Source organism: Trachypithecus francoisi, unplaced genomic scaffold (genome assembly GCF_009764315.1).
Source record: "Trachypithecus francoisi isolate TF-2019V2 unplaced genomic scaffold, Tfra_2.0 Lachesis_group3, whole genome shotgun sequence".
Taxonomy (NCBI): domain Eukaryota; kingdom Metazoa; phylum Chordata; class Mammalia; order Primates; family Cercopithecidae; genus Trachypithecus; species Trachypithecus francoisi.
The window spans coordinates 148,658,984-148,673,928 of NW_022681468.1; the positions used below are offsets into that span (position 1 = coordinate 148,658,984).

The 14,945-nt window shown below is 47.1% G+C and overlaps 1 protein-coding gene across 6 annotated transcripts in view; it reads right to left on the reverse strand.

Moving 5' to 3' along the window:
• The window catches only part of NDUFAF1 (NADH:ubiquinone oxidoreductase complex assembly factor 1), a 36,817-nt gene that overhangs the window by 15,104 nt on the left and 6,768 nt on the right, over positions 1-14,945 (reverse strand). For 2 of the 6 annotated variants that reach the window (XM_033190481.1, XM_033190475.1), the window contains exon 1: positions 127-408. The exons of 1 other annotated variant lie outside the window; for it this stretch is intronic. The gene's annotated coding sequence lies outside the window, so the exon portion shown is untranslated. Of the gene's footprint in view, positions 1-126; positions 533-14,945 lie in introns of those variants that run through there. 3 more of the 6 variants (XM_033190478.1, XM_033190480.1, XM_033190476.1) reach the window with 3 other exon arrangements.

Sequence of the window (14,945 nt, forward strand, 5' to 3'; positions counted from 1 at the left end):
GGCAGGAGAATGGCGTAAACCCGGGAGGCGGAGCTTGCAGTGAGCTGAGATCCGGCCACTGCACTCCAGCCTGGGCGACAGAGCGAGACTCCGTCTCAAAAAAAAAAAAAAAAAAAAAAGTGTTTCACTGACGGCTCACAACAATCCTGAGAGGAACTATTATTATTTCAATTATGGAGACGAGGAAACTGACGTTCCAAGACTAATTTACCCGAGGTCACCGAGGTAGTGAGTGGTAAAACTCTTCCGCCTTGGCGTTTACCTCCGGCACTCACGGCCTGGCCTCCGAAGGCTAGACGTTCGCCGCGCTGGGGTGGCCCCCCAACCCTCAACTGCCAGGGCTCTGTCGCCTCCCCACACCCGGGACACATCAAACGCCAACCTACCACCGCTTACCTCCCCGAGCCTATAGTGTGGCTTCCAACCAGAAGCCACTTTTCACTTATAGGTCCATCTGTTTTTCCCTTCCGATGCCAAACAAGGCGTCAGAACACTAAAGTTCCGGCCGGGTACAGAAGCCCAGGAAGGATAGCAAGGACCCCGTAGCCCAGCCAACTAAGGTTTTTGGAGGTTTTTGGTCCACTTGGTCGCCAGTTGTAAGGAAGTAGTGAGGATTCGGATAAGTTTTTCGCCTCTCCTTCCTGTATCCTTTCAGGCGGCAAACTCTATCTCTGCGTCTTTTTTTTTGAGACGGAGTCTCTGTCGCTAGGCTGAGTGCAGTGGCGCCGTCTCGGCTCACTACAACTTCCGCCTCCGGGTTCGAGCGATTCTCCTGCCTCAACCTCCCGAGTAGTTGGGATTACAGGTGTATGCCATCAAGCCCGGCTAATTTTTTTATTTTTAGTAGAGGCGGGGTTTCACCAGGTTGGCCAGGATGATCTCGATCTCCTGACCTCGTGATCCACCCGCCTCAGCCTCCCAAAGTGCTGAGATTACAGGCGTGAGCCACCGCGCCCCGCCTCCTATAGAACCCAGTTATTGCTAACGCACCTGCGCTCCCACTTGGCGCCTGTATCCCTTCTTTCCTTATCTGTCGCCTCAGTCTCCACAAGAACTGCCTGAGGCCTCAAGAGGCCGGTTCTGCTGGAATTGCCCCCATGAATTCTTGAGGACCCACCATGCACCTGGACAGCAGCACCTCCTACCAGCCCTTCCCCAGTCCTGCCCCACAGGGTCGCCACTTCCTCAGGGCATCTGTTTGTACCTTGTGCACACCTCTGGTAAAGCACGTTCTTTTCTTTTCTTTTCTTTTTCTTTTCTTTTCTTTTCTTTTTTTTTTTTTTTTTGAGACGGAGCCTCACTCTGTCGCCCAGGATGGAGTGCAGTGGCGCGATCTGCAACCTCCGACTCCTGGGTTGGAGCAATTCTCCTGCCTCAGCCTCCGGAGTAGCTGGGATTACAGGTGTGTGCCACCACACCCGGCTAATTTTTGTATTTTTAGTAGAGACAGGGTTTCGCCATGTTGGCCAGGCTAGTCTTGAACTCCTGACCTCATGATCCACCCACCTCGGCCTCCCAAAGTGCTGGTATTACAGGCGTAAGCCACCGTGCCCTACCAAAGCACTTAAACATTGTTTGTTTGGTTTTTTTCCTTTCTGCCAGGGAAGACAGAATCAACACTGTAGCTTAATTATTCACTCACTTCTCACTTCCTCTGCCACGCTGTGAGCTTTCTTGGGTCCAGACTGCGCTGTTTTTCCTTTCCCTAGAACGTCCCATAGCGGCGGGAATTTAGTGCTCAGTGTGAATTTGAGAGCATGTACTTCGGTAACACCTTTGTTCTCTAAGGTTCCGAAGGAGCTCACCAAATACAATAGCCCTTTCCATGTTTTCTCCATCACTAGTTTCCGCGCCGCCTCCTCTTCCTCAAATTCTGCTTGGCTTCTCTACACTCTACAGTTGCTTCCTCAGACCTTCCCTTTCTGCCCCCATCACTGACTCTTCTATTATCTTCCCACAACCTTTAATGCGGGCTGTCTCCATGGCCCATCCTGCACCTACTTGTTTTCTAGTTTGAAAAATGTAAGTAAAAAAAAAAAAAAAGAAAAAAGAAAAATGTAAGTTATCGGCCGGGCGCGATGGCTCACGCCTGTAATCCCAGCACTTTGGGAGGCTGAGGTGGGCGGATCGCAAGGTCAGGAGATCGAGACCATCCTGGCTAACACGGTGAAACCCCGTCTCTACTAAAAATACAAAAATTATCTGGGCGTGGTGGTGGGCGCCTGTAGTCCTAGCTACTCAGGAGGCTGAGGCAGGAGAATGGTGTGAACCCGGGAGATGGAGCTTGCAGTGAGCCGAGATCGCGCCACTGCACTTCAGCCTGGGCACACAGAGCGTGACTCCATCTCAACAACAACACCAACAACAAAAACTCAAAATGTCTTTTTGTTGTTGTTTTTTAGGAAATACCGTTGAGTAATAAAAAACTAAATGTCTAAAACTAAATGTGTCATTTTTCCTCATACTAATTCCTCCTCTTATCTCCCTATTTCTGTAAATGGCCACATCCTTCTAGGCTGGAAATCCTTGACTGTCCTTGGCTCCTCTCCTTAAAATCTTCTCTTATTGATTCTAAATCCTGTTGCACTCTCTTGCTCTTTTTGATGTTTGATCTCTTCACGCCTTCTTTCCAAACCCACTGACACGTTTCTTGTTTTTTTTTTTGGTTTTTAAAATATAGTAGCCATCCTAATGAGTGTGAAGTGCTATCTCATTTTGGTTTTGATTTGCATTTCTCTAATCATTAGTTGTTTGCTGCTTTTTTTTTTTTTTTTTTTTCTGAGCCACAGTTTTCCTCCCTCACCCAGGCTAGAGTGCAGTGGCACAATCTCGGCTCACTGCAACCCCCACCTCCCAGGTTCAACTGATTCTCCTGCGTCAGCCTCCCAAGTAGCTGGGATTAGAGGTGCATGCCACCACACCAAGCTAATTATTGTATTTTTAGTAGAGACAGGGTTTCGCCATGTTGGCCAGGCTGGTCTCAAACTCCTGACCTCAGTTGATCCACTCACCTCAGCCATCCAAAGTGCTGGGATCACAGGCATGAACCACCGTGCTCGACCTGTTTTTTGTTTTTTTGAGACAGAGTCTTGCTCTGTCGCCCAGGCCAAGGTGCAGTGGCCCGATCTTGGCTCACTGCAACCTCTGCCTCCCAGGTTCAAGCGATTCTCCTGCCTCAGCCTCCTGAGTAGCTGGGACTACAGGCATGCACCACCACACCTAGCTAAGTTTTGTCATTTTAGTAGAGACAGGGTTTTGCCATGTTGGCCATGCTGGTCTTGAACTCCCGACCTCAGGTGATCCACCCACCTCGGCCTCCCAAAGTGCTGGGATTACAGGTGTGAGTCACTGCGCCCGGCCAGGATAGTTTTTATTATTATTATTATTATTATTATTAAGCTGCTGAGTTTGTGTTAAGCAGGATCCTGTCATTTCCAATCAATATTAAATGAAATAATATATATAAAATGTTTGCATAATTCTTGAAATTATTTGGTAAATGTGCAAAAAAGCTAGCTATTATTGCTGAACTCTAGGACAGCGTTCAACAAGTACCTAGTCCAGTAGAGGCATGTCATCAAACAAATAACTGCAGCACAGTTAGAAACTATAGTAGAGGGAGGTATTAGGTACAAGACCAGCCCAAAGAAGGGTGTAATGAGTACTTATGGGCAGACACTGAGTTTAACACTTCTCAGGCATTTTCTCTTTTCATTCTCAGAACAATTCTGTAGGTACTCATATTACACCTATTTCCCAGGTAAGAAAACAGATGTTTTTTGTTTTTTGTTTTTTGAGACGGAGTCTCGCTCTGTCGCCCAGGCTGGAGTGCAGTCGCCGGATCTCAGCTCACTGCAAGCTCCGCCTCCCGGGTTTACGCCATTCTCTCGCCTCAGCCTCCCGAGTAGCTGGGACTACAGGCGCCCGCCATCTCGCCCGGCTAATTTTTTGTATATTTTAGTAGAGACTGGGTTTCACCGTGTTAGCCAGGATGGTCTCGATCTCCTGACCTCGTGATCCGCCCGTCTCGGCCTCCCAAAGTGCTGGGATTACAGGCTTGAGCCACCGCGCCCGGCCAAGAAAACAGATGTTAAGTAACATGCTAGTCACATGCTTGTCACAGCTGTTGAAGTGGCAGAGCTGGGATTCAAACCATGTCTGTCTGCTAAATCCAGGATACATGCTCATTATTCACTACATTGTATCATGTCTGCTTATCTGAGTTAGCTAGTAGTTCCTAGAGGAAGAACATGAACTGAGCATTGAAGGATAAGGCACTTAACAGACAGATGAGAGGCAGAAGGGCACTCCAGGTGGGGGAACATGTATATGCAAAGGCTGGGAGTTACGAAACAGACCGTGTGCCCGCAGAAATGGAAGACTTCCGCTTGTCAGAATAGTGATGATTTCTACTGTCTCTTTTTTTTTTTCCAGACGGAGTCTGCCTCTGTCGCCAGACTGGAGTGCAGTGGCACAATCTCAGCTCACTGCAACCTCTGCCTCCTGGGTTCGAGTGATTCTCCTGCCTCCTGAGTAACTGGGACTACAGGGGCGTGCCATCACGCCCAGCTAATTTTTGTATTTTTAGTAGAGACGGGGTTTCACCATGTTGGTCAGAATGGTCTCCATCTCTTGACCTCATGATCCGCCCACCTTGGCCTCCCAAAGTGCTGGGATTCCAGGCGTGAGCCATCGCACCAGCCCGATGTCTACTGTCTAAAAGCAACATAGAGTCAAGCCCAGGGATATGCACTTACAATACCACATCTCTTAAGACTTACCATGGGCTGGCTGGGCACGGTGGCTCACGCCTGTAATCCCAGCACTTTGGGAGGCCAAGGCAGATGACTCACCTGAGTTCGGGAGTTTGACACCAACCTGACTGACATGGAAAAACCCCATCTCTACTCATACAAAATTAGCCGGGCATGGGGGTGCATGCCTGTAATCCCAGCTACTTGGGAGGCTGAGGCAGGATAATTGCTTGAACCCAGGAGGCGGAGGTTGCAGTGAGCCGAGATCGCGCCATTGCACTCCAGCTTGGGCAACAGAGTGAAACTCTGTCTCAAAAAAAAAAAAAAAAAAAGACTTACTATGGCTGGGTGTGGTCACTCACACCTGTAATCCTAGCACTTTGGGAGGCCAAGGTGGGAGGTTCACAAGGTCAGGAGTTCAAGATCAGCCTGACCAACATGGTGAAACCCCGTCTCTACTAAAAATACAAAAAGTGCCCAGGTGTGGTGGTACGCACTTGTAATCGCAGCCACTCAGGAGGCTGAGGCAGTGAGAATCACTTGAACCCGGGAGGTGGAGGTTGCAGTGAGCCAAGATTGCACCACTGTACTCCAACCTGGGTGACAAGAGCAAGACTCCGTCTCAAAAAAAAAAAAAATGGCCGGGCACAGTGGCTCACGCCTGTAATCCCAGCACTTTGGGAGGCCGAGGCAGGTAGATGACGAAGTCAGGAGATCGAGACCATCCTAGCTAACGTGGTGAAACCCCGTCTCTACTAAAAATACAAAACAATTAGCCAGGCATGGTGGCAGGCACCTGTAGTCCCAGCTGCTCGGGAGGTTGAGGCAGGAGAATGGCATGAACCCAGGAGGCGGAGCTTGTAGTGAGCCGAGATCATGCCACTGGACTCCAGCCTGGGCGACAGGGCGAGACTCCGTCTCAAAAAAAAAAAAATCCCCACAATCTTGTAAGACAGATGTTATTTCCCTCCTTTACCCCTGAAGGGAATGAAACTCAGAGAGGTTAGGTGACCCAACCAAGTTCATAGAGATAAGCAAGTGGCCTCTGAATGCAGGTCTGGTAAGCTCTATGCACCAATTTGGATTGAAGGATGAGGTGACAGCAGGAGAGAGAAGCAGGATAGCAGTTTCTCAACTATTTTTTGCTGTGACCCACAACAAGAAACATAATTTACTATGACCTAGTGTATACATACATACATACATGGTGGCATTTTCTAGCACTCACCCACATTCACTTAGTCTGTACGTCTGGGCATATTGGAGGATAATACTTCTCTGCCTCTTTGCAATTAGGCAGTCACATTACTAGCTTCTGGCCAATAGATTATGAGCAGAAGTGACATTTATCATTCCTGGCTAAAGCATTTCATTTCATGTTCAAGAGCATCCAGTGAGGCCGGGCCCGGTGGCTCACACCTGCCATCCCAACACTTTCGTAGACCGAGGCAGGCGGATCATTTCAGGTCAGGAGTTCGAGACCAGCCTGGCCAACATGGGCAAAACCCCATCTCTACTAAAAATACAAAAATTAGCTGAGCGTGGTGGCAGGCGCCTGTAACCCCAGCTACTCAGGAGTCTGAGGCAGAAGAATCGCTTGAACTTGAAAGACAGAGGGTGCAATGTGCCAAGATCACACCACTGCACTCCAGCCTGGGCGACAGAATGAAATTGTCTCAAAAAAGAAAAAAAAAAAAAGATTATCCAGTGTTCTCTTCCCCTGTAGCAGTTATTGTGAAAGCATATATTGAGACTGATGTGCCACAAGACTGAAACACCCTGCATCAATAAAGCAACAAGAAGAGAACAGTTACATCTCTGAGATTTGCAGTAGACTTTGTATGAGTGAAAAATAAGTTTTGCTCTGTTACCCTACTGAGATTTTTGGTACTGTTTGTTACTGCAGCAAAACTTAGCCTATCCTGATTTACACAATATACAAATGAAACAGACAGGCCAGGCACGGTGACTCATGCCTGTAATCCCAGTACTTTGGGAGGCCGAGGCGAGTGGATCACCTGAGATCAGAAGTTTGAGACCAGCCTGACCAACATGGAGAAACCCCGTCCTTACTAAAAATACAAAATTAGCTGGGTGTGGTGGCACATGCCTGTAATCCCAACTACTGGGGAGGCTGAGGCAGGAGAATAGCTTAACCTGGGAGGCAGAGGTTGCTGTGAGCTAAGATTGTGCCATTGCACTCCAGCCTGGGCAAGAAGAGCGAAACTCTCTGTCTCAAAAAAAAAAAAGAAAAAGAAATGAAACATACAATACTTCCATTAATCTATGTAATACACTCCAATAGTTTCAATTATATTATATGACTCTTGTTTGTTTGTTTTTGAGACAGGGTCTCACTCTGTTGCCCAGGCCAAAGTGCAGTGGCTTGATCTCAGCTCACTGCAACCTCCACCTCCCAAGTTCAAGCAATTCTCCTGCCTCAGCTTCCCAAGTACCTGGGATTACAGGCATGTGCCACCATGCCCAGCTAATTCTTGTATTTTTAGTAAAGATGGGGTTTTACCATGTTGGTCAAACTCTTGACCTCAGGTGATGCACCCACCTTGGCCTCCCCACTTGCTAGGGTTACAGGCGTGAGCCACCACGCCCAACCTATTATGTTACAATTTAATCATGGTTATTTGGGTGTGGTGGCTCACGCCTATAATCCTAGCACTTTGGGTCACTAAGGGAAGCAGATCACTTCAGCCCAGGAGTTCAAGACCAGCCTGGGCTACATAGCAAGACTCAGTCTCTACAATAAAGTAAAATAAAATTTGCCAGGCATGGTGGAACACACCTGTGGCTCCAGCTACTCGGGAGGCTAAGGAGGGAGGATCACTTGAGCCCAAGAGGTCAAGGCTGCAGTGAGCCAAGAAACCAATGACTGAGACCCAGACCCAGACTCTGTCTCAAAAACAAACAAATAAACGAACAAAAAATATGGTTACCTGTGACCACGAAATTTATTTCATGACCTGCAAGTAGTTTGAAAATAACTATTATAGAGGTGGTCTGGGGCAGACCACAACACAAAGTATATTATACACCAAACCCAAGTTTTTATATTATCCTGTAGACAAAGGGGTGCTCATGGAAAGGAGAAACACAAACCAGGTTATTTTTAACATATTCTCTAAGAAGAAGTCACATGATGGCTCTAGGGGATGAAGATGGCATAGAAACTGGGAAGACAGTAAGGACCAAGTGCAGTGGCTCATGCCTGTAATCCAGCAGTTTGGGAGGCTAAGGCAGGAGGATCTTTGAGCCTAGGAGTTCAAGACCAGCCTGAAAAAAAAAAAAAAAAACATATATATATGTGTATGTGTGTGTGTGTACATATATATATATATATATATCCAAGTGTGATGGAACACACCTATAGTTTTAGCTACTCCAGAAGCTTAAGACCGAAGGATCACTTGAATCCAGGAGGTCAAGGCTGCAGAGAGCTATGATCCTGTCACTGCACTCCAGTCTAGACAAAAGAGCAAGACACTGTCTCTAAAAAACAACAAAAAAAAAAAAAAAAAGAAGAAGGAAAAAGGAAAAGAAAGAAAGAGAAAGAAGGTAAGGAGACTAATGTAATACTAATACTATAGATTAAAGTATTAAAGAGGCCAGGCATGGTGGCTCATACCTGTAATCCCAGCACTTTGGGAGGCCAAGGTGGGTGGATCACTGGAGGTCAGGAGTTAGAGACCAGTCTGGCCAACATGATGAAACCCCTCTCTACCAAAAATACAAAAATTAGCCGAGTATGGTGCGGACGCTTGTAATCCCAGTTACTCCAGAAGCTGAGGCATAAGAATCACTTGAACCCAAGAGGTGGTGGTTGCAGTGAGCCAGGATGGCACCACTGCACTCTACCCTGGGCGACAGAGAAAGACTCTATCTCAAAAAAGTAAAAAATAAAAACAAATAAATAAATAAAAATAAAGCATTAAAGAGGCAGCAGCAGTGGGGATAAATAAAGGGGATAGTGAGATGTATTAAGAAGACAGAATCATGGCCGGGCGCAGTGGCTCATGCCTGTAATCCCAGCACTTTGGGAGGCCGAGGCCAGCGGATCACGAGGTCATGAGTTCGAGACCAGAGTGAGCAACATGGTGAAAACTCATCTCTACTTAAAAATACAAAAATTAGCCAGGCTTGGTAGCATATACCTGTAATCCCAGCTACTCAGGAGGCTGAGGCCGTAGAATTGCTTGAACCTGGGAGGCAGAGGTTGCAGTGAGCCAAGATCATGCCACTGCACTCTAGCCTGGGTGACAGAGCGAGACTCTGTCTCAAAAAAAAAAAGAAGATAGAATCATGAGGCTTAGGAAGCTTAGTAGGCTTAAGGGGGGGGTTCTGAGGAAGGATAACAGGGGGGAGGTTTAGATAACAAAATGGACAGTGATTGCATCAATTAACATAGGCCAGGTGGGGTGGCTCACACCTGTAATCCCAGCAATTTGGGAGGCTGAGGTGGGCGGATCACCTCAGGTCAGGAGTTCCAGACCAGCTTGCCCAACATGGTAAAAACCCATCTCTACTAAAAATACAAAAATTACCTGGGCATGGTGGTGTGCACCTGTAGTCCCAGCTACTCAGAAGGCTGAGGTGAGATAATCACTTGAACCAGGGAGATGAAGGTTGTAGTGAGCTGAGATCATGCCACGTACTCTAGCCTGGGTGACAGAGCAAGACTCATCTCAAAAAATAATAATATAGGGAGTAATAGAGGAAGAACAAGTTCAGAGATAAGGATGAGAAGGTTAGTTTATACTTTTTTTTTTTTTAATACTGAGTCTCGCTCTGTCACCCAGGCTGGAGGGCAGTGGCGCAATCTCGGCTTACTGCAAGCTCTGCCCCCCGGGTTCACGCCATTCTCCAGCCTCAGCCTCCCAAGTAGCTGGGACTACAGGTGCATGCCACCACACCCAGCTAATTTTTCGTATTTTTAGTAGAGATGAGGTTTCACCATGTTGGGCAGGATGGTCTCGATCTCCTGACCTCATGATCTGCCCGCCTCAGCCTCCCAAAGTGCTGGGATCAGAGGCATGAGCAGTGACTCATGCTTGTAATCCCAGCACTTTGGGAGGCTGAGGCGGGTGGATCACCTGAGGTCAGTAGGTCAAGACCAGTCTGGCCAACATAGTGAAGCCTCATCTCTACAAAAATACAAACAATTAGCGGGGTGTGGTGGTGGGCACCTGTAGTCCCAGCTACGTGGGAGGCTGAGGCAGGAGAATCGCTTGAACCTGGGAGGTGGAGGTTGCAGTGAGCCGAGATCACGCCATTGCACCCCAGCCTGGGTGACAAGAGCAAAACTCCGTCTCAAAAAAAAAAAGCAGGGCACAGTGGCTCACACCTGTAATCCCAGTACTTTGGAAGGTTGAGGGAGGCGGATCATGAGGTCAGGAGATCAAGACCATCCTGCCTAACACGGTGAAACCCCATCTCTACTAAAAATACAGAAAAAGAAAATTAGCCAGGCATAGTGGCGGGTGCCTGTAGTCCCAGCTACTCAGGAGGCTGAGGCAGGAGAATGGTGTGAACCTGGAAGGCGGCGCTTGCAGTGAGCTGAGATGGCGCCACTGCACTCCGGCCTGGGCGACTGAGCGAGACTGTGTCTCAAAAAAAAAAGAGTGGCCAGAGTGATAGAAGCAGAACCTAGAGAAAGTTACATCACAAGGCCAGATGTGGTGACCCATGCCTATAATCCCAGCACTTTGTGAGACCAAGCCCGGTGGGTCTTCACTTGAGGTGAGGAGTTTGAGACCAGCTTGGTCAACATGGCAAAACTCTCTCTCTACTAAAAATACAAAAATTAGCCAGGTGTGGTGGCACATGCCTGTAATCCCAGCTACTCAGGAGGCTGAGACAGGAGAATTGCTTGAACCAGGGAGGCAGAGGTTGCAGTGAGCTGGGATTGCACCACTGCACTCCAGCCTGGGAGACAGACAGACTCTGTCTCAAAAAAAAAAAAAGAAAGTTGCATCACCCAAAGCAAAGGAGTCAAGAAAGGGAAGTAAACAGGGCCAATGACACAAGGAAGTCAAAAAAGGTAAGAACTTCGAAGAAACAATGGATATGGTAATAATTAGTGACCTTGGCATGGAAAACAATTCTTGTCCTGTCATCAAGGCTAAGGAATAAATGGAAGATGAAAGAGTACAACCAAGGGTGTGGCCTATACTTTCATAAGCATGGCTCTGGCCAGGCACAGTGACTCACACCTGTAATCTCAACAATTTGGGAGGCCTAGGCAGGAGGATCACTTGAAGTGAGGAGTTCAAGGCCAGCCTGAGCAACATAAGGAGACTTCATCTCTACCAAAAAAAAAAAAAAAAAGAAAGAAAATACTTGGGTGTGGTGGCAGGCACCTATATTCCCAGCATTTGGTTGCTAAGCAGCATTTCCTCTTTGGTTTTTTTTTTTTTTTTTTTTTTGAGACGGGGTCTTGCTCCGTCACCCAGGCTGGCATGCAACCTCTGCCTCCGGGGTTCAAGTGATTCTCCTGCCTGTGGTGAGTTGGGACACCAAGGATTAAGGCAGAGCCAAGAACATAAAGAAGCCAGACTTCTGACAGTATCTGTGCTGCTGAATCAGGCATTCCCTGAGGCCAGACCTGCTTCTGGACTTTTCAGTCACGTGAGTCAAGATTATTTTGTTTAAGGTAGCCTGTGTTGAGTTTTCTGTTACTTGTAGCCAAAAGCATCCTAACTGATACAGCTGTGGAGGAAGAAAACAGAACATGAAGTCAGCATGCAGGAGGCTTATTTTTTTTTAATATATATATTTTATTTTTCTTGAGATGGAGTCTCGCTGTCACCCAGGCTGGAGTGCAGTGGTGCGATCTCAGCTCACTGCAATCTCCACCTCCCAGGTTCAAGCGATTCTCCTGCCTCAGCCTCTTGAGCAGCTGGGACTACAGGCACGTGCCACCATGCCTGGCTAATTTTTGTAGTTTTAGTAGAGACAGGGTTTCACCATGGTGTTCAGGATGGTCTCGATCTTTTGACCTTGTTATCCACCTGCCTCGGTCTCCCAAAGTGCTGGGAATTACAGGCATGAGCCACCACCATGCCCGGCTGACATTTTTACTATTTTTTTTTTTTTTTTTTGAGATGGAGTTTCGCTTTTGTTGCTCAGGCTGGAGTGCAATGGTGCAATCTCAGCTCACTGCAACCTCTGCCTCCCGGAATCAAACGATTCTCCTGCCTTAGCCTCCTGAGTAGCTAGGATTACAGGTATGTGCCACCATGCCCGGCTAATTTTGTATTTTTAGTAGAGACAGGGTTTCTCCATGTTGGTCAGGCTGGTCTCAAACTCCCAACCTCAGATGATCCGCCCACCTCGGCCTCCCAAAGTTTTGGGATTACAGGAGTGAGCCACCTCGACGGCCCATATTTTTATTTTTTAGATGAAAGAGATATGTTAAAAAGAAGCCAGAGTGCCTGTAATCCCAGCTACTCAGACAGCTGAGGCAGGAGAATCGCTTGAACCTGAGAGGCAAGGTTGCAGTGAGGTGGGATCGCGCCACTGCACTCAAGCCTGGGCAACAGTGAGACTGTCTAAAAAAAAAAAAAAAAAAGGAGCCATCTGAGAGAGACTGAAGGCACAGAACCAAGAAACTCAGAGCAATAATCAATAGAGTAATGCTTCTGAGAAAGAGAAGTAACAAAACATAGGACATAGAAGGAGCTTTAGACAGAAGAAAATGCTCATCTGTGCCTGGGACAACGTAGGCACTTAATAAATATTAGTAAATTGAGTAGATCAATGATTTAGGACCTTCTGAAAACTCCTCTATATTGATAGAGGAATTTATAACTGATTTATAGAAGGCTACATTCTTCTAAATTTTGCATCTTGCCAAGTCGTTCTCTGAGGTCACCCTAGCTTTAGCTTTTGAAATACCTGTTATCATGTGCGTGCACTGACTTTTTCAGGAAATGTAGGGACAGAAAAGAATCTCTGATCCTGAACTCTTCACATGATTTTTAGGCTTCTCTCTGTGTGTCCAGTGTTTTTCAAAATGAGTCCCTCTCATAACTTACAAGGAAATCACTCTAGGCATCTGTTAAAAATGCAAATTTTGGCCGGGCTTGGTGGCTCACCTCTGTAATCCCAGCATTTTGGGAGACAGAGGCAGGTGGTTCACAAGATTAAGTGATTAAGACCATCCTGGCCAACACGGTGAAACCCCATCTCTACTAAAAATATGCAAATTAGCTGGGCGTGGTGGAACGCACCTGTAGTCCCAGCTACTCAGGAGGCTGAGGCAGAAGAATTGCTTAAACCTGGGAGGCGGAGGTTGCAGTGAGCCGAGATCACGCTACTGCACTCCACTAGGTGACACAGCAAGACTCTGTCTCAAAAAAAAAAAAAAGCAGGCCGGGCGCGGTGGCTCAAGCCTGTAATCCCAGCACTTTGGGAGGCCGAGACGGGCGGATCACGAGGTCAGGAGATCGAGTCCATCCTGGCTAATACGGCGAAACCCCGTCTCTACTAAAAAAAAATACAAAAAACTAGCGGGCGACGAGGCGGGCGCCTGTAGTCCCAGCTACTCGGGAGGCTGAGACAGGAGAATGGCGTGAACCCGGGAGGCGGAGCTTGCAGTGAGCTGAGAGCCGGCCACTGCACTCCAGCCTGGGCGGCAGAGCAAGACTCCGTCTCAAAAAAAAAAAAAAAAAAAAAAAAGCAAATTTCGCACTTTAGGAAGCTGAAGCAGGTGGATCACGAGGTCAGGAGTTCAAGACCAGCCTGGGCAAGATGATGAAGCCCCGCCTCTACTAAAAATACAAACATTAGCTGGATGTGGTGGCGGGCACCTGTAATCCCAGCTACTCGGGAGGCTGAGGCAGAGAACTGCTTGAACCCGGGAGGCAGAGGTTGTAGTGAGCCAAGATGGTGCCACTGCACTACAGCCTGGGCTACAGAGTGAGACTCCATTAAAAAAAAAAAAAAAAGCAAATTTCTTGACTTCACCTACTAAATCAGACTTTGCATTTTACCAAGCTCCCAGGTAATTCTCACTAAAGTTGGAGAACTACTGTATCAGGTTGCAAACAGGGATGGTGTCTTGTCCATCTTTGTTTCCTCAGTACCTGGTTCAATGCCTAACACAGAGCAGGTTTCTTAGTTGAATGACACATAAATGTGTAAACCATAGAATCCTGTGTTGATAAGCTCACAAGTTTGGCTTTGATAAAGCAAGAATTTAAATTGCAGGGTTCACTTGTATTCGTGGTTCCAAGCGTGTTACAGTTAGCTGTGATATACATCTCAGGTAATGAGTGATTAATCATACTCAAGAATCAAAGTTGGCAAATAACTAACTTATAAAAATAATTTCAGCGAGGTAGAGGATACCTTGAGCCCGGGTGTTCAAATCTAGCCTGGGCGACAGAGCAGAACCTCGTTTCTAAAAAAATAATGATAATACAAATTAATTAACACAAAAATACAAATAACTTTGAAGATATAAGATTGTCCCTATGGTACCATCCCTTTCACCCCTTGGCATTCTGATATACTTTTCTGAGAGCTGTTTTTGAGTACACTGGACACTTCAGGATATGTGTATATCCAATAAAAGACAGCCTCTGTTATGTGTGCTGAGGTAGGAACAAAAGGTTATGAACTACAGAGTTATCCTGAGAGAAGCCAGAGAGAAGGCTAACCTTATAGCATCTTAAAATTAGTTCCCAGCTCAGCACAGTGGCTCATGCCTGCCCAACACTTTGGGAGGCCAAGGTGGGAGGATCACTTAAGCTTAGGAGTTTGAGATCAGCCTGGGCAATATACGGAGACCTCATCGCTACAAAAAAAAAAAAAAAAAGTCAGGTGTGGTGGTGCATTTCTCTGGTCCCTGCTACTTGGGAGGCTGAGTTGGGAGATTGCTGGGGCCTGGGAGGTTGAGGTTGCAGTGAGCTGTGAATGTGCCACTGCATTGCAGCCTGGGCGACAGAGTGAGACTCAGTCTCAAAACAAAACAAAGTAAAACAAAACAAAACTTTGAGATGATGGACACTTGCATAGGAAAAAAAAATTAGTTCCCACTTACCAGGAGAAAGCAATTAAATACAAAGAAGGCAAGGATTCCCATTTAATATATACTTACCGGCCGGGCGCGGTGGCTCAAGCCTGTAATCCCAGCACTTTGGGAGGCCGAGACGGGCGGATCACGAGGTCAGAAGA